This window comes from Crocuta crocuta, unplaced genomic scaffold (genome assembly GCF_008692635.1).
Source record: "Crocuta crocuta isolate KB4526 unplaced genomic scaffold, BGI_CrCroc_1.0 scaffold39, whole genome shotgun sequence".
NCBI lineage: Eukaryota > Metazoa > Chordata > Mammalia > Carnivora > Hyaenidae > Crocuta > Crocuta crocuta.
This window is the reverse complement of record NW_027533334.1, coordinates 5,719,638-5,739,868: the sequence shown is the minus strand read 5'-3', so window position 1 is coordinate 5,739,868 and position 20,231 is coordinate 5,719,638.

The following is a 20,231-nucleotide window of genomic DNA, read 5'->3' as shown; positions in this document are numbered from 1 at the left end:
TAAAATCACCCAAGTATAACCTGAATTAATATTTTTGTGAATGATATATACATACATAGCCCACTTATCTTGAACATTCTTAATATATAGCTTTGTATTCTGGTTTCTTAAAATTTTTCTCTGCCCTGAACTTAACCTCATTATCACCAAAATTATTCTTACAATATTATTTTATTGTAACCAATATTGGTTTGTAGGCATTTATTCTTGATCTACATTCTGTGTCTTCCTCTCTCTCTGCCCCTCCCCCATCACCATCTGTCTCTCTCTCTCTCAAAACTAAATAAACATTAAAACAAATTTTTAAAAACTTAAAATTTTAAATTATAAAAGCAGTATGTATTCATGTTGAACATGAAACTGTCATACCAGCCACCCCTTGCTAAAGGTCCCCAGGTTGCTGGAGTTTAGGAACTTGGCCTTCGCATTAACTTTCTTCCCTTCCCATCCCTACTTAGAAATAACGAACTCGAATCTTACACGTGCCCCGAGAAACCTAAGTATTACACAGTCTTCTCATCCCAGCCCCCTTGTGCCACCACCCTGCCATCATTACCACCCACCCACCCCTACCAAGAAGCAGGACAAGGCTGAGAGAGCCCTTGGTGGTGGCCCACCTGGCATCATCGTTTGCAACGCACAAGGAAAACATACCCGAATGTGTTTCAGCCGAATCGCAGCACGAGCTCGCAAGTATAACCTCTCTTCTGGGACTGAATTCCATCCAAGTGGCTAGTTTTAAGGCACCTGCCCTCCCAACCCTCCTGGGGACCTCTGCTAATGGTACAGGCAGGGCTGTGCCTGGGGCTGTAAAGCCACCTGGAGTACCCCCACCTCGAGGCCCCTCCCAAAGAGGGGCATGGGTGTTTCCCTCTTAGTCTCCAGCCTGGTTCTGAACCGCTTCCTGAACTGCCCTCACATCTACCCTACCTCAGACCTCGCCTTCCCCCATCAGCCTCCCCACCTCCAAATAGGCATAAGGCTGATTGATATCACTTGTTCATTTTAGGGCCATTGAGAAGAAAGCCCAGAGCCCCTTGGGGCGAGGGGCCTGCTTCACGATTAATTGACTAATCGACTGATTGGTGAAAGATACACCCTTTTCATTTACATCGGTATGATTACTTTCTCACCACGGGCAGAGAGCGCCACCATTGTTAGCCTGGAGAGAATTTGGTTTTTTTGTAAACTATAGATGACTCTGAGTTGTTATAATCATCAGAGCCCGAGAGACTGCCCCAGCCAACATGCTTCAGCTGTGGGGGCCTGAACTGCTGCGGAGCAGAAAGCTGATTGATAATAAGCCTTTATATTTGTATCATATGTTACGTTTCCACGCTCTCTCTCCCTCATTACCACATTTGCTCAGGACAACAACTCATTGAGGCAGGCAGCACTGATACTTTTATTTCCCATTGACAGGCTTAGTTCATCAAACATTGACTGATCCCTTTTTATATACTTGGCCCAGCGCAGGGCACTGATGATATTGAAAGGAAGACCATGCAGTTGCTACCCCGAAACTGCTCACAGTCTAGTGGGAGACACGATAGAGCAGCTAACTAAAGTATGGTGTGGGGAGCCATGTGCAAGTGGTAGGAGCAACGTGTTACAGGTGCCAAGAGGGAGGAGCAGAGAGGGGCAGGGAGGGGTAAATGTCACCAAGTGCCTCGAAGGGCCAGGAACTAAGCTAGGACCTTTCTACTACCAGTGTGGCCCACGGACCACCAGCACCTACATTACCTGGAAGCTTGGTAGAAATACAGAATCCCAGGCCCCACCCCCAGACCCACTGATTCAGAATCGGCATTTGAACCAGATAGGAAGGAGCTTTAAGGCCAGGACAGGTACTAGTGCCAAACGCTGCAAGTAGTGACACATAGGACTGCCACTCGGGACTGATCTTTGATGACAAGTGAGAAAAACTGAAATTCAGCTTAAGGGACATGCCCTGGGTTCCACGGGCTGGGGCAGAGCCGGGACTAGCCGTGTGTTCTGGCTCTAATCGTCTCATTGGAAGGTGCCCTGTCAGCCACTCTTGCTCTCTTCCCAAGACTATGCCTTCGCAGAGAGCCTCAGCATTCTCCCCGACACCCAGCTGGGCTATAAAAATTGTCCTCCGGATGATGGCTCTCTGTCTGATGGTAGGACTGGTTTCCAAAATTATCAAGGTTCTGTCTGCCTCCTGTGTGTCTGAGCCGACCCACCCTGAGTCTAACTGTGACACACCAGGTTGGTTTACAGGCTTATTTTTTCTTCCCAAGCATTCCACAGTCATGTTGCCTTTTGTCTTTGTGGCCTGCACCCCGGCTTCAGAGCCAAGCAAAATCGTTGTCACACCCCTCCACCCACTGCGCTCTGTCAGCCCACCGCTGGAAGGAGGAGCCTGATGACTAGAAAGCCTGACTCAAGTTCAAGTCCATGGCACTGCTGATCCTACCTTCCACAGATTTTTTTAAAATACTGATTTATTTTTGAGAGAGAGACAGAGACAGAGACAGAGTGTGAGCAGGGGAGGGACAGAAAGCGAGAGAGACACAGAACTCGAAGCAGACTCCAGGGTCTGAGCTGTCCGCACAGAGCCTGATGCGGGGCTCAAATTCAGGAAACATGAGATCATCACCCGAGCCAAAGTCACTTAACGGATCACAGATTGTTAAAGCGCAGGTAGCTTGGTTTGCTCGAGGCGCCAGACACCTGAATCCAGGACAAAGTCCACCAATGTGACTTTATTCTCTAGGCTGTCCGTTGGTCTTGAGGTTGACACCATACAAAGGTGCTTAGCCCCAAAGTGCTCAACTTGATTTTTCTTTTATATTCCTAAATCTTTGACAATTGTGCATCAGGGTACTTGCAAGTTACTTGAATACTTCTGGCAGGTTCCAACATCCTGCTCCTGGTAAATACTTTTGCCTGTTGGAAGGCCTCTGCAGCTACAGGCATTCTCCTACCGTCTACTAACGGGCTCAGTGTCAATGCTAAATCGTGTGCTGACTGTAAAGTGGCCCCGGGTGTTTGCATATCTTGTGAGATCGCTATGGGAACACAGTCATTATGATATAACAGTTCCTGTGTTGAGTACTATTGATAGTTTTATTTTTCTGATTTCATTTCCTATTGATATGAAATAGACTCTTGATAACCAGAAGCAAACATATTCATAAATTCTACGTTCCCTGTTTCATGTAGGAGGATACATTTATAAGCTAGATTGAATAACCCCAGATCTGCTATGCAGCGGCATACTCTTATAACAGGTGAAACAGACTGGACTCTGTCAACTTTGACATGTTGGATGACCTTGACTGAGAATTTAGTGACTTCCTATGACATAGAACAAAGATTAGTAGTTGTCAGCCGAAACCAGGCATAAATGCTACTAGCAAATACTACTACTGGTTCTGAAATATATACTGAACCAGCTCACACTTCACTTCCTGCTGCTATCACCAAAGTCCAAGCCATCATGACACTATCATTGACCTGGACTATTAACCAGTCTCCCTGCTTTTATTTTGACCGCCTCCAACCATTTTCTACACTGATGCTGGAGTCATCTTGTACGTCAATTGGATCGTGTCATTCATCTGCTTAAACCTTCTCATCTCAGGATAAAGTCGAAGCTCATCACCACAGTCTGTGAGGCCCTATGTGATCTGGCCCCTGCCTGACTGTTCCATCTCATGTTATACCACTCTCCTCCCCCATGTGACAGTCTGTCCACACTGGGTCTCCTCCACCTTGTTGTGATCTGTCCACACTGAGTTTTCCACTTCTCAAACACAAGGCTACCGTGTACATATGGGGAGGTTGTGCACTGTACAACTCCAGGAGGGCTCTTCAGTAGGCTGCAGGTCGATGAGCCCCTGGCAGCCCAGCTTACACACGACGAGCTGTTGCCCACTGCAAGGGCTTGGTACTTGCTGGACCTTCTGCCTGGCACATCTGTCTGCATGGCTGTCTCCTTCTTGTCCTCCCCTGAGCAAATATTCCACAAAGCACTAGTATATACTAAACAGAACTGGCTACATAATTCGCAGAGCCCAGCGCAAAATGAAATGAAGCTCAGTCTCAGCTTAAATGTTATTTTTCCAGAGGGGTCCTTCCTAACCACCCTAACCCAAGGAGCCTTCTGATCAGTGTGTGAAGGCAAACTAAGGACCCCCTTTCCTTTCCAGGTAAAAACACAGCATTTTAAATCACACTTGACACAAGTATCCTTGGTTCCACGTGCGCTGTGATCTTAGGCTGAACATCCAATCAACATTAAAGGATTTGTGTTTCTCTTTAATGAGGTTTTGGGCAGGTTCTCATTTTTCTATAAATTGGCCCTGAAGGCAATGACAGGCCTCGTAAGGTGAGGAGAGCTTTGGTGTTCAAAGATCAAAAAGGCCCCATAACAACACTATACATTAAAAAAGGATACCACGCTCGGATTTTTTTTTTCCTAATAAAAATCAACAACGCACATTTTATGGAAATGAGTCCACATGAGATAATGAATTCAATTACATTTTATATTTAAATTTTTTAAAGTTTATTTATTTTGAGAGAGACAGCACAAGTGGGGGAGGGACAGAGAGAGAGAGAGGGAGAGAGAGAATCCCAAGCAGGCTCTGCACTGTCAGCACAGAGCCAGATGCGGGACGTGAACTCCCAAAACCATGAGATCATGACTTGAGCCAAAGCCAGGAGCTGGATGCTTCACCGACTGAGCCACCCAGGCGGCCCAAACTCAAGTGTACTTTAAAAGTTTAGTAGAAATTACATGGCTCCTAATTGGCTAGGAATATTAGCCTGTATTTCCCTCTGCCTTTGGAAGTTCAAGCTATTGCTTTGATAAACTAAAGCAAAATTATTTAAGTATAATTCATCACCCTTGAAAAGTCAAAGTTTTGTTGTTTGCAACACTGTGAACTTAGTTATTTAAAATACAGGTAGTTCAAAATATATTTATTGCTTTCATTCATGAGACATTTATTAATGTTGGATGATAAAGTTCCAAATATGATATGTGACTCAGAAAAAAAGGCCGCAGAAAACTGCTTCTTTAAATATAAGATCTCACCTTGTTGTGAGTTTCTCTCCTACTCTCAGGAACCCAACACTCTGCCTAAATAACAGGAGAAGTAAAAAGTTGAGGATCTGGACAGTGAGATAAGGCAAGAACGTGCAATTTTCAGAGAGACTGCCATTCCCACCATCATCCTCTGGCTAGGCAAAGCCATCTGGGGCTTCAGATATGGTTTTCTAAAGTGAATTACCCTTGGGTTACTGCCAGAAGCAAAGTAGGGAAAATGTAACTTCCTAAAAGCACTCGTAACCAAGGGAGAAATGTTTCTGCCCCCAATTTTGCTAATTTTGTAAGCAACTATTAAAAAAAGCAAAGAAAGAGAAAAGAAACAGGCTGAAGAATGATGAGTTTATACTTGGGTAATATAAAGAATGAAAGCAAAAACAAAACATGCATAAAGTTCCTCACTCAAGATTTCTAGTCCTAGATTAAATTATGAAGGAAGCAAACCGGGCTTCCTGCCTTCTTGTCCCACTTGCTTTCCGAAAAGTATCTGATAAACTCATTTATACTAAGGTATAAATGACTAACGATGATTAATGGATTACTTTCTATAGGAATATTTGCTTTATTTATTTTTAAAATTTTTAAAATATTTGTTTATTTTAGAGAGAGAGAGAGAGAGACAGAGCGTGAGCAGTGGAGGGGCAGAGAGAGAAGGAGACACAGAATCTGAGGCAGGTTCCAGGTTCCAAAGTGTCAGCACAGAGCCCAATGCAGGGCTCCAAAGCATGAACGCGATATCATGACCTGAGCCGAAGCTGGATGCTTACCTGACTGAGCCACCCAAGTGCGCCACGAGTACTTGGTTTAAAAGTAGGGAAATAGAGTTTTTGCCAAATAGCTGACAGTTGAAAGTGTTAGTGGTAGAATTTCAGCAGAGCCCGACGGCCATCCACAGACAAACTATTCCATGTTGAGAGAAGTGTCTGTATTTGCTAGTCCTTTATGGCTCATTCTCCGTTTCCTCTCACTCCTTCTGCCCCTCCCTCAACTCTTTGGTTTGGAATAATTTTATATTTAGAGAAAAGTTGCAAAGGTCAGACAGAGAGCCCCCCAAATCCCTTACCCGGCTACTCCTAATGTCAACATTTTATATCATTATGGTACTTTGTCAAAAGCAAGAAACCGACATTGGTACGTTACTATTTGCTGCACTCTAGACTTCATTAGCGTTTCACCAGTTTCTCCAGTAATGTTCTGTTTCTGTTTGATCCGATGCAGGACTCCACATCGCATTTAGCCCATAAGAGGTGATGGCTCTGGTTCTTTGTCTCCTGCCCCTCTGAGGATCCCCAGACTGACCTACCTAAAACTGTCACTCGGCATTTCACATGTGTTCTACTAGGAGTCTCAAACTTACACTTCCCACACTGATCTCTTGACTTGTGCCCTTGAACCTGCCCCTCCCTTGTTGCTCAGGCCAAAAATCTTAGACTCACTTTCCACTCCCCTCTTTCTTCTCTACCGCACATCCAACCCATCGGCAAATCCAGCTCTGCCTTTGAAGCTATCCTGATTCTAGCCACTTGTCACTCTATCCACTGCCACCCTCCTGGCCCAAGTCACCATCTTGCAACCTGGATGATTGCCATGGCCTCCAAACTCTTCATCCTGCTTCTGCCCTTATCCCGCCCTGCCTTCCCACCACCCCCAATTTATTATCAACATAGGGCTACTTTTTAAATGTAAGTCTGATCATGTTAGTGCTCTTCTTGAACCCTCTGATGGCTTCTGCTCTTAACCAAAACAGAATCCGAAGGCATTACTGAGACTCTGAGGTACTACATGATCTGCCTCCTGCCCTCACTCTCTGTCGTAATTCCTACCACGCTCTCTCCCATCTACTCCACTCCAGCCACATTCACCTCCTTGCTCTTTCTTTGATTTACCACGCATGTTTTGCCTCAAGACCTTGTGTAACTAGTGCCTCTGCTTGGAATGTTCCGCTCCTAGATGTCGGCCTGACTCACAGGGCAGGGAGATGAGATGGCTTAGCAAGGTATGGGGACCAGCTCCTCCAGGTTTTCCAGTCACCGTGCTGATTTTAAAAATCCTGTATCCCAGGATTCCTTTCAGTTCCTGCAGACTGGGACAGCTGGTCACCCAGCACGGGTAGGTGTGTGCAGGGTGGTTGCAGGGGGTGGGTTGTGGGCGTTTAACACAGTGGTCACAGAAGGTCTCGTGGACAAGGAGGCATTTGGGCAAAGGCTTGACAGAGGCGAGAGGTTGGGCTTGCCATTCCTTAACGCATGATTCCTGGGGACCAGTTTGTAGAACCTGCTGAGCACAGATAAAGGAAACCCTAACGGTTATCAAGAATACATGCTAAAATGTTGTTTTTAATGACTGAACTCTCAGATTTTATGAGATCCACCAACCACAGTGGCCAATGAGGCTTTGGATTCCAGTTAACTTGGAGGCTTGGCTCTGCTGCACAACCTTGAACAAGTTACTTAATTTTTCAAAGCCTGATTCTTCTCGCTTGTAGGATGAGGATTATAAAAACCACAAGGGCTATTATAAAGATTAAAAGAGTTATTATATATAAAGTATTTTGAACCATTCCGGTATGTAACGAACACTCAATTATGGTCCATTTTTTTTCTCAGTATGTCTTTCATGGGGCATCAGTATTCTTCGATTTAAGTGCTGCTGAGGGCAGGACACAGGGATAATCAAGACCCAGGGCAAGGGAATTAGGGAGAAAGAAGGGGGTGCAAAAAAGAAGAGTTAATTTAGATACTCATTTTTAAAGGACTTTTGAGACTGTTGTACATTTATATTCAGTTATAAGAAATAATAGGGGTCCCATACACCCTTCACCCAGTTTCCCTCAAAGGTAACTGCTTGCATTACTATAGCACAGGATCCCAACCAGGAAACTGGTATTGATACAGTTTGCAGTATGTACTTACCATTTTTTTAAAAAATATTTTTTTATTTATTTCTAGGAGAGAGAGAGAGACAGCGTGAGCAGGGGAGGGTCAGAGAGAGAGGGAGATACAGACTCTGAAACAGGCTCCAGGCTCTGAGCTGGCAGTCAGCACAGAGCCTGACGCGGGGCTCGAACCCACGAACCGTGAGATCATGACCTAAGTGAAATTTGGACGCTTAACCGGCTAAGCCACCCAGGCGCCACTGTACTTACCATTTTGTTACCAAAACCAAGACTGTCGCTTTCATGGGGTTAAATGATTGGTGCTTCTACATTGGGGGCCGGGATGCCATGGGCCAAAGACGATAGATCAAAATTCACTTCAATGCTGGACTGTCACACCGGGGGCCTCACCTTGCTCTCTTTGCTCCACTCCACTGTAAACCACAGACTGCGCGCCTGATAGGATCACTTTCAGCAGTGTCCTCTTCTGTCTTGAGCATAATCACAGCTACCACTTACCCAATGTTTCCCGTGACCACAGGCTCTGTGCTAAATGCTTTTTGTGCATGATCTCAATCTTTACGACAGCCCTATGAGGTAGATGATAATACTGTCCCCGTTTTCTAGATGATGAAACAGATCTGGTAAGGTGAACCACCTTGGCCAGGTCACATATCTAGAAGTAGGAGAGCTAGGATTAAAACGCAGGACCGCCTGATTTCAAGGCTGTTCTTACCCACCCACATATGCCTCGCACAGTCATGGCAGAATATAGTGGAAAGAGGCTGGATTAACTGTGGCCTGTGAGAGGTGTCTTCTTTCCTTTCTCAATGAATTCACAATTGAGTTGGGGAGGCAGAAATGAAAACATGCATGATCATGCAATGCAGTGCATGGAAAGCACCCATCCAAGGTGCTCCAGCAACCCAGGAGGTGGGGCAGTTGGGAGACGTTCTCTGGGCAGATGGGCGAGATAAGCTGGGCCATGAATGTGGGCCTGGACAGAGATATTCAGACTCATCCCAGGCAGAGGCTCCTACAATGACCACTCCATTCATTCATTCATTCATTCATTTATTCATTCATTCACTCTTACAACACCTATATTTGGTTTCCCCCTACTTTCCTATCTTCCCATATTTCCTGCATCCCCTTCAGCCACACAGATATGGGTGGACTTTCTACAGAGAACATGAGAATCCTAAAGCAAACACATGTAGAGTGCTCACAGTGTCACTATTCTGAGTCCCTGTTCTGAGTTTTACACACAGTAACTCATTCAATCTGCACAACCTGTAACACTTTTGTTAGCCCCATTTTACAGATGAGGATATTGAGGCACAGAGAGGTTTAGGAATTTGCCCAAAGTCATCCAGTTAGTAAGTGAGGGCCAGGATCTGAACTCAGACAGTCTGGGTCTAGATCATTGCTTCTGACCTTGGTGCTTCAATATAATTTTTGCTTTCCTGAGTGCATGCCTTGGCGGAGGTCCTGTCCTCTACTTTGCAAGTCCTTTTCACACATCTCTATTTAGAAAGTCTCCCCCAATCAAAACTCAATTAAGTAGCTCAATAGCAATTGCCATAAGGGGAGCAAGCACTTTCTGAACAACAAACTTCTGTGATTGGCCTAGGGCCCAATGATTCATGTTTCGTTTTCACAATGATCCTACAAGGTTTTTATAAATGAGGAAATTGAGCCTTGGAGACATTAAGTAACTTGCTCAGAGGCTGAGGCTCCCATCCAAAATCTAAGCCTGCCTCTCTGTAGCTCATGTCTCAAATTACTCCCTTCATGGAAGCCTCCCTCCCCTCCCCAACCCCCAGTAGTCACGCCTGTCCCTGCTCTGCACTGGCCACATGCATTCCCCACCTATTTAGAAATCTGCACACATGGCCTTGATGATCCTCTCACTCACATGCCTCTCCAGCTAGGGGTGGCTCCGTCTGGAAACACAGAGCATGCTTCATAGGACATATAAAATTTCAAGACACTCGGAAAGCATCCAGAGATATTCAGACCCACTACTCACCCCAGGCAGAGGCTCCTACAATGACTACTCATTCATTCATTCTTTCATTCATTCATTCAGCAATGACCACCTGCTATGTGCCAACGATGTCCCAAATAATGGGGACAGAGCAGTAAATGCAAGGGAACAAATTCCTCATCTCCAAAAGATTCTATTCTAGTTGAGGGAGATTAACAATAAGCAAGATTTAAGAAAGTAAAATATATAGGATGTTAGGTGTTGCTATATGCTATGGGGAAAAAATAAAGTGCAGAACGGGAAGCAGAGGATGGTGTGAGTGTGTGTGAGACAGACAGACAGACAGGTCTTAGGTTGACCAGTGGTAGCCTCTCTGAAAGGGATTTCTCCCTCAAAAGTCTGTCATCCACCATATCCTTATATATGTCTAGCTACAGAGAGGTCATTCCCTTAAAAGGCATTCATTCCATGTTTAGCAAACTCTAAGTGTTCTGAAGTTTTTTGAATTTTCTCCCATGACTTCTACCCTTTGCCCTGAGTTCGGCCTTCAGTTAGTTAACTATACTCGGCAAGCCTAACCTACCTACTGGGACAGATAGCCCCTCACCTGCTCAGGGACAGTTGTATTTCCTTCAAGTAGTTTCCTCCAAACCTTAATATCCTTAGTTCCTTCAGCTGTTTCTTGAATGACACAGTTTTCATCCCTACCTCCCAGGTGACTGCCCTCCTTCCAACGCACTGCCCTTTACCTAAGAAAGGGACATGAGTTGATCAATGCAGAATATTCCAGAGTATTGCTCCCTGAATATGATCTCAATACTACATCAAAACAAAACAAAACAAAACAAAACATATTCTTTATGTTTTATTTATTTATTTTCAGAGAGAGAGAGAGTGAGAGAGAGAACATGAGTGGGGGAGGGGCAGAGAGAGAGAGAATCCCAAGCCGGCTCTGCATAGCCAGCATGGGGCCCAATATGGGGTTTGAACTCATGAACTGAGAGACTGTGATCTGAGCTGAAACCAAGAGTCAAATGCTTAACTGACTGAGCCACCCGGGGGCTCTAAAACAAAACCTATTTTTAAACTCTATCCTAATTAGAGCTCAACCTCACTGGGGAGAGCCAGTCTAGCATCTTCAGAACCTGGAAGCTACGGGGAGGTCCTGGGGCCAGTGGAGGGGCCTTCCTCAGTGGGCTTACATCCAGTGGGGGTTCCTAGAAGGAGATAAGAAAGGGAGTCCAAGGTGAAGAGCAGCAGTGCGAGGAAGAACCTGTCATTGGTGGTGGGCAGAGGTCCTTCAGGTGAGCAAAATACACTATTGGAGGAAGGGTGCAGAAGACAAATAGCTTGTTACAGTTCTGACTTGTCTACTTAATTAGAAGATCTTTATATAGTAAGGAAATTAACCTTTGTGTTATATGGTACAACTACTTTTTTCCAGTTGGTCATTTGGCTATTTACTTTGTTCATGGTATTTCTTTCTTTCTTTCTTTCTTTCTTTCTTTCTTTCTTTCTTTCTTTCTTTCTTTCTTTCTTTCTTTCTTTTTAAAAAAATTTTTAATGTTTATTTATTTTGGAGAGAGAGAGAGAGACAGAGTGTGAGCAGGGGAGGGGCAGGGAGAGAGGGAGACACAGAATCCGAAGCAGTCTCCAGGCTGAGCTGACAGCATAGAGCCCAACATGAGACTCAAGCCCACGAACTATGATATCACGACCTGAGCCAAAGTTGGATGCTTAACCGACTGAGCCAGCCACCCAGGTGCTCCTACTTATGGTATATTTTTCTATGCAGAAAGTTTTCTTTATTGAGTCGTCAAATGTATCCATCTTTTCATTCTTGGCTTTTTTCCTTCTCCTCCTCCACCATTCATTGTTCATTCACTGTATGTGCCAGGCACAATGTTCAGCATTTTACATACATTACCTTATTCAATAATGATAATTATTACGATACCAATGGAGAATTATACCAACAGGGACACTGAAGCTTAGCAAGATGAATCAGCCAACATCATACGTCCAGTAAGTGTCAGAATAGAACCCCAGCCAGCCCTGAGTTCAATTTGTATGCTCTTCACTGTAATATTTATGAGGCATCCTATCATCTGGAAATTGCCCCCTTCATCACCACACATTTCAGGAAATATTGTTGTTGAGTATGTGATGATTACCACCCATTCCATGAGGTGTAGAGGACTGGGAAGGCACATGGAGGTGGGTTACTGATTGTCATCCAAAGTCAGTCTCCAGCTGGGTAACCAACTTATGCCTCTGCCTGGAAGCTGAGGATTCAAAGTCTTCTCTTAGCAAAAGGATGGGTTATTAGATTAAGTTACAGCAAGTAGACAGAACTGTAACTATCAATAATCCATGAATGTAAGAGTCTCTTGAATTTCCCTGGTCACAGGACAGAACAGATCCCAAAGTTTGGATGAGGTCCAACCTGCAGGTAGAACATAATTACTGAAATTTAGTAATTCTTAGATACACATCTTTTCATATCTAACATCTCTGGAATTAAGATGCATCTTCTGATCCACAGATTTATCATTGATGCTGGCCAGGCACCAGACATGACATAGTAGTGGCTGCCTGCACATGTAACAACCTGCTTTATATTTCTAATGGTACAGATGGGCAACAGCAACCCATCAGCTTCTCATTCAACAAACAATTTAAGGACCTTTTCATGAAGTAATAAAATCCCAGTTGTTTTCTGAAAGTCTCTGTTGACACCTGCTAAAAGGATAAAGGACCTGTATTAAAATGGGGGGTAGATGGCAGAGCTGTTGGCTTGAAGAAAATCCTTGAAGGAATTCTTCAAATAAATGCTGCATCACTGACATGCCTGGTGGCACAGAGGATGGTGGTGTTTGGAAAAACAAGACATATAAACCCAACTTCGAAGTGAGATGCATTTCAGAATATTGGGCTCCCGAGGAAACATTTGGGGAATACTTTAACCTACTTATTTCTCTTATATTTTCCTTCTGCGCTATGCACAACTGATGTGATAGACTCTATTAAACCTCTTTCTTAGTAACTCATACTCAATTAACTTAAAAAGCTAATTTCAGCCGCAGCGATCATGACTTCAACCTGCATTCCTAGCTCTATACTGATGGAAGTAACCTCCTGAACAATTTTCAAAGAAATAGCCAAGTCCATAATCCTGGAAATCATCCCAAGTCCTAGACGCTGCAGCATGAGGAATTTTTCTTGTACTGATCCTAAGAGTCTCGATGGAAGACTAAGTCCTTTCACTTTGAGATTCTTTTGCTTTGTGCCTACAATCAAGTCTGCAAGCGCTTCTGCATGGGCTTCCTGTTGAGGCTGGTTAGTGTGACTCTAATTCCATGAATCCCCCTCTCTGGGTCTATGGGTGTCTTTCTGGTGTCCTTAAAAACCTCCTGAAGCCAAGACTATGATGTACGTTAACTAACTTGAGAATTAAAAACCAAAAACAAAAACAAAATACAAAAAAAACAAAAAGCCTATTCCTGGGCGAGAGCTAACAGCTGCAAGTCAGGAGCTGCAATGACCCCCCACGTCTGCCTCTAAGAACTATTAAAGTTCAAAAAGTTCTTTCAATCATTATAAAATAAAAATTCTAGGTGCTATGAAAGCGCTGTGACCTTGCTTCATTGATGGCATTTCCTCCGCATTTTTCAGTGGTTTGAAGTCCTGGTACATCTTGTAATCAATGGCATCTCAGATTCGATGAAATGGGGTAGCTTCAGCTTTGGAGAAGTATAGATCAGGGAGCCAGTGAGAGAAGTACATGAGGTCATTTGGCCATTGTGGCATACTTATCATATTGAACTCAGTCTGCAGGAGAATGACTATATCAATGGATCTAATGATTTTCCGAACTTTCCTCATTTTGTACTATGTTCCTAAGCAAGGTGTTCCTAATTGTACTTACTTTTGTAACCAGGGTATAGGATTTTAACATGGTCCTTATTAAATTTCATCTTGCTGGCTCTGGCCTGTTATTCCCATCTACCAAGATCATTCTAGATCATGATTCTCTCATTTGCAGGATTAGCTGTCTTGTCTCTAGCTTTCTGCTATCTATAAAGTTGATAAGCGCAACTTCTATACTTTATCCAGGTCACTAATAAAAATGTTGAGCAAGGGGGCGCCTGGGTGGCTTAGTCAGTTAAGCGTCTGACTTTCGCTTAGGTCATGATCTTGCGGTTCATGGGTTCGAGCCCCGCGTCGGGCTCTGTGCTGACTGCCAGCTCAGAGCCTGGAGCCTGTTTCAGTCTGTGACTCCCTCTCTCTCTGACCCTCCCCTGCTCACGCTGTCTCTCTCTCTCCTAGAAATAAATAAAAATATTTTTTTAAAAAATGTTGAGCAAGTCTAGTACATTTCTGTAGATTCATGGCAGGCATTAGTGAGTTCCACAGGTTGGCATGAATCTACAGATCAACTCTTTCTGTATAAGCATTTTACCCAGTTCTAAGTCTACCCTTCTGAAATATAGTGCAATTGTTAGCTGCCCAAGCTTTGATTTCAGAGTAGACCCCTCAAACCCTAGCTATATGATCCTGAGCAAATTACCTGATGAATCTCTGCTTAGTTTCCTCATCTGTAAACATTTTTTTTTTACTTTATAGGGATAAGTTGAGGATTAAATGAATTAATACTCACAAAATGTTTAGCACAAGTTCCTGACATATAGTGGGCTCTCAATAAATAATACTGATTCTATCAATTTTCTTGGATTTCTCAGTCTTGCTCAATGTATATCTTGAGACACTTTGTCAAATACCTAGGAAAAACTCAATATGAACTAACTTCATCATTCCACTGTTTTAGCAGACTTATCAAGAAAGAAAGAGAGAGAGAGAGAGAAGAGGAGAGGAGAGGAGAGGAGAGGAGAGGAGAGAAGAGAAGAGAAAAGAAAAGAAAAAGAAAAAGAAAAAGAAAAAGAAAAAGCAGGCCAGTTTAGTATGTGTAGTTTTTTATGATTTATAACTTGACTATTTTCAACAAGGGGTTGATGCAGCTAAAAATAAAAGGCTACATATAGATTATTTGTAATGACACCTGCCTGACTCTTAATGATCAACACTGCATTTTTAAGTGCTTAAAAACACTGTTAACTATTTCCAAAGTTTTCCTGGGAATCCACATAAAACTGACAATTAAATATTTTCTCGAACCCCTCTTTTTGCCACATAATGGCAACCAATATTTTCCTATCTTCAAGTTTCTAGTGATTCTGCCATTCTCTAGGACTGCTTAAAGATTGATGATGGTGTTTGTATGATCACATCTGCACGTTATTTTATTATCCTAGATATATTTCATAGGATTTGCAGAATTAAACTCATTTGAGGCAGCTGGTACCCTCTTATCATCCCCTCACTTATCTTGGACTTCATTTCCGCATAACTGTTGTCATTCTGTCCATACGAGTGGTGGTTTAAAACCTTAGCGCACAATCACAATCACCTGGAGGAGGCAGAGACTATTAGAAGTGCATATTCACAGCCTGTTGCTCCCAGAGATTTAGGCTAAGTACCTCTAAGATGGGAGCTGGGAATACACTTTTTAACAAACATTCTAGTGCATCACCTTGTAGAAAGACCTTACATAGTGAAAAATTATGGGAAGTTATTCAGTAATTACGATTTTTCTTGTAATGGTCATATGCAATGTTCTTATGTTCTTAGGTTAGTGTTACATATCTCTCCCAAGAATTGATCATAGTTTTTTTTTTTCTTAAGGTGGGGGTGGGTAGGGGTAGAAGAAGAGGGAGAGTGAGAACCTGAAGCAGACTCCAGGTTCAGCACAGAGCCTGACACATAGATAGCTCAGTCTCACCACTGTGATATCATGACCTGAGCTGAAGTCAAGAGTTGGACGCTTAACCAACTGAGCCTCCCAGGTGCCTGAATTGATCACAGTCTTACCTGGTTGGTGGTTGTAATCTAAATATAGCTTGTAAAAAACCTTTTGTTTAGCATTTCTCATAAACTTCATGTTATCCTGGATTTTGATCTTCCTGAACGACTCACAAAGCTGGTGTCTTTTAAAAATTATTCTCTNGGATAAGCACTGAGTGTTATGTGGAAACTAATTTGACAATAAACTATTTGTAAAAAAAAATAAAAATAAAAATTATTCTCTTGTAAATGAAAAAAGAAGATGTGTGTGTGTGTGTGTCTGTGTGTGTGTGTATACACACACAATGGAATATTAGTCAGCCATAAAAAGGAATGAGGTCCTGCCACTTGTGACAACATGGATGGGCCTAGAGGGTATTGTGTCAAGTGCTACAGAAAGAAAACTCCCATGTGATTTCACCTATATGTGGAATCTAAAAAGCAAAACAAAATAAACAGAAAAAATCCTTAAATACAGAGAACAAACTGCGGGTTGTCAGAGCGGAGGTGGATAGGGGGAGGGGGAAAAGTAGAAAAAGGGGATTAAGAGCTACAAACTTCCAGTTATAAAATAAATAAATCAAAGAGGTAGAAAGTGTGGCATAGAATATAGTCAATATATTGTAATATTGTTGTATGGTTACAGATGGTGATAACACTATGGTGATATATAAAATCATTGAATTGATATGTTGTACCCCTGAAACTAATATAACACTGTATGTCAATTATACTTCAGTAAAAAATTAAAAATAGGGGCGCCTGGGTGGCTTAGTTGGTTAAGCGTCCGACTTTCACTTAGGTCATGATCTCGCAGTTCGTGGGTTCGCACCCCGCGTCGGGCTCTGTGCTAACTGCCAGCTCAGAGCCTGGAGCCTGTTTCAGTCTGTGACTCCCTCTCTCTCTGACCATCCCCTGCTCACGCTGTCTCTCTCTCTCTCTCCTAGAAATAAATAAAACATTTAAAAAAAATTAAAAATAATAAAATTAATTGATCTTGGTTATGGGCCATACCTGTCATTGTTAGCATGTGCACGTTAATGGCTTGAGCTCATTGGGGTGCTCTCTGTGGAGTCCAACCTTGACTCCTTCACATGCTCACAGGGCATAGCCTTGTGACGTTCAGCTAGTTTTCAGTGATAATGAGAGGAAGGCTATGGATGACGGAGGGAAGACTGTACGGCCTACTTATTAGAATGCCTATTGGAAGCTTTCCTAGTAACTGGGGCAGTATGCTGGTGATCTACCATTTGGGAGGGGCTGAGGTGAGAAGGGGTTGATCCGGATCAAAACTGAGACCATTCAGGATTCTGAAATTGCTGACATCTGACCTTCCTTTAGACCGCTCCCCTGATGCCCCCATCTCACTTCTTCTCTCCTCGCTGGTACAGTTTCATTATTGGCTATTTCACACCGTATTTTGGTTGTTCATGTGTCTGCCATTTATTACAACTTTGTAAAGTCAGAAACCGTGTCTCCTTTATTGAAAACAAAAGACAACAGAAACCAAATAAAGAATCTGCATGTTACAGTCAATGAATATTTGCTGAACTATGCCAAGGATAACAAATATTTGACAGACATGTTGCACTCTCCGTCCTGCGCTGGAACAGACGTTGCTAATGGATCTTAGAGCTCTTTCCTTCTGGGCCTGGAAGCAGTTTCAGTGTTCTTCAAAACATGGTTTTCCAGGGGCGCCTGGGTGGCTCAGTTTGCTAAGTGGCCAACCCTTTATTTTGGCTTTGGTTGTGATCCCATAGTTTGTGAGATCAAGGCCCATGTCAGGCTCTGCACTGATGGTGTGGAGCCTGCTTGGGATTCTCTCTCTCCCTCTTTCTCTCACCCTTCCCTACTCAGACACACACTCTCTCTCTTTCTCTCTCTCTCTCTCAAAATGAATAAATAAAATCTTTAAAATCCATGGTTTTCCATCAAATCAACCAAAGTTGGCTTGCAAAATGAAACCTTTTTTGCCAATTCTAAACAAAACACAAGGGGCCTGGGAGGCTCAGTTGGTTGAGCGTCCAACTTCAGCTCAGGTCATGATCTCACGGCTTGTGGGTTCGAGCCCCAGGTCGGACTCAGTGCTGATGGCTGGCTCAGAGCCTGGAGCCTGTTTCAGATTCTGTGTCTCCCTCTCTCTCTGACCCTCCCCTGTTCATGCTGTGTCTCTCTCTCCCAGAAATAAATAAAACATAAAAAAATTTTTTTTTAAAAGTTTGACTTAAAAAAAATAAAAATAAAAAATAAACAAAATACAAGTCCTTTCTCTGCAGTTCAGTTGTTAACTGCCTTTGTGAAATAAAGAAAGAAAACTCACAAATATAAATCAAATACTTAAAAAGTCAAGATGGTATGATAAATACTAAGGGAAAATACAGGAAATAACACTGGAAGGATATGAAGTAGCCAGCATCTCACAAAAAGCTGGGTTTTCCAGTTCCTGAGACTCTAGAATGATACCAGTGATACAGTAATGAGAATGATACTAAACTCAGGCCCTCATCTCATGGGATCAGCAAAGTCTAAAACCTTTTAAGTAATGATTCTAATACACCACAGAAACTGGGATTTCAGTAGGATCCAAAATCAATGTGTAAGTTGAGAGCCCTGCCTTCAACATCAGGAGGCAAGGACAGCATTATTTGTGCGAAAAGGGAGGTAAACAAAAGCAAGACCATCTGGGAGAATTTTCTTTCCTTTGACTCCCTTCACTTCCCCTTCCTTATGCCCCTTTTGAACCCTGATTATTTTTTTTAATATTTATTTATTTTTGAGAGAGAGAGAGAGAGAGAGAGAGGATGAGTGGGAAGGGGCAGAGAGAGAGGGAGGCAGAGAGTCCAAAGCAGGCTCTGAGCTGTCAGCACAGAGTCCGATGCAGAGCTCGAACTCATGAACCGTGAGATCATGACCTGAACGGAAACCAAGAGTTGGATGCTTAATCAGCTGAGCCACCAGGCACCTCTGATCCCTGATTATTATCAATCAATTACCTATCAATCTTGAAATTCCCATTTTGTTCTAATAGAGCTCTCTTTTATGTATCTATATAACCTGCCTAAAGTGAGGCTGCTTTGATATAGAGCCAGACCCTCTCTATCTCTTTCTCTCAAACATGGCCACTATACTTGTTTCCTCTTAATTCCTATTTAGAACTCAGTGATACTGAGGAAAAATACCGCCTCTTTTAACTCCTAGATTGAAGGCTAAAGGATGTTAAGGTACATTTAGGGTATTTATAAGCTCTTAATTTTCTGGAGTCAGTCTCAGAGGGAAGTTAGATTTTAAGAGGCCACAGTACAAAATGCTTATTTATCACACCTTGTGAGTGAGTATCTCCAAATCAGAAAAAATTTTTTACCATAAAGGTAATTGTTATTTATTTATTTATTTTCAGTTTTTAAGTTTAAATTCTAAGTAGTTGACATACAGTATAATGTTGTTTTCAGGAGTAGAATTTAGTGATTCATCACTTACATATAAAACCTAGCATAAAGGTAAGTTTTCACATTAATTCCTGATAAGTATAGAGAATGTATTAAAGAATCACATCCCTCTCTGCCTTCAGAAATAGCTCCACTGGTCTGATGCTGCTATAGGATCTTCACCGAGAACACGGGTGTTTGTTTGCAATGCTGTGAAGAGGTGCAATGAGCCTCCCATGAGCTATTGTTGAATGTTGGGTTAAATGTCTCCATTGTGCCTGTTCTTGACCTTTTGGAAATTTTTTTTATAGTCCTGTCTACTCTCCACTCATGGAGCTGTCAGATGCCATTCCTGGCTCTTTATAAAGAGCCCACCTTTCAAAATTCATGTTTTCTTTCAAGCTATTGCTTCGAAGAGTTTATGGACTAGAAACCCAGAGAATGAGGTTTCTTTGAATGGTGTATGAAATAAGAGTTAATCAACACTGAATGAGGCCTTAAGGACTTTCTGACCAATAAACTGAACTATGTAGTCATTTTATATTTACTCTTGGATTCTTGAGTTGTTGTTTGCTGGAAAAGTAACTTCTGGATAAAATGTTGCAACTTTAAAATAATTTAGTGGTGGTTAGAAAATTTAATTTTCTTTTTGGAAAACATTTCTTAGAAAATTTTAAATATGTCCCTAAAGAGTTTTATGTAGTTCAATTTTTATAGTCTATTTAAGGGAATCTTGCAATGATCCTTTTCCTGAAGTATAAAAGACGTTAAAAACATATGGTTGATTTTCCATATGTTAACTCTCTTAGAGCAGGTCATGTTGGTTGTTTAGTTTCTAAGTGTGCAGTTCAACCAAGCCTAGGAAGGTGAGGGAAGGACTTCCACTTCAGGAACAAGACAGATAGGGATGAAACCAACCTCCTGCCAGAAACAACAGAGGGCTGTTGATACTGCTGACTT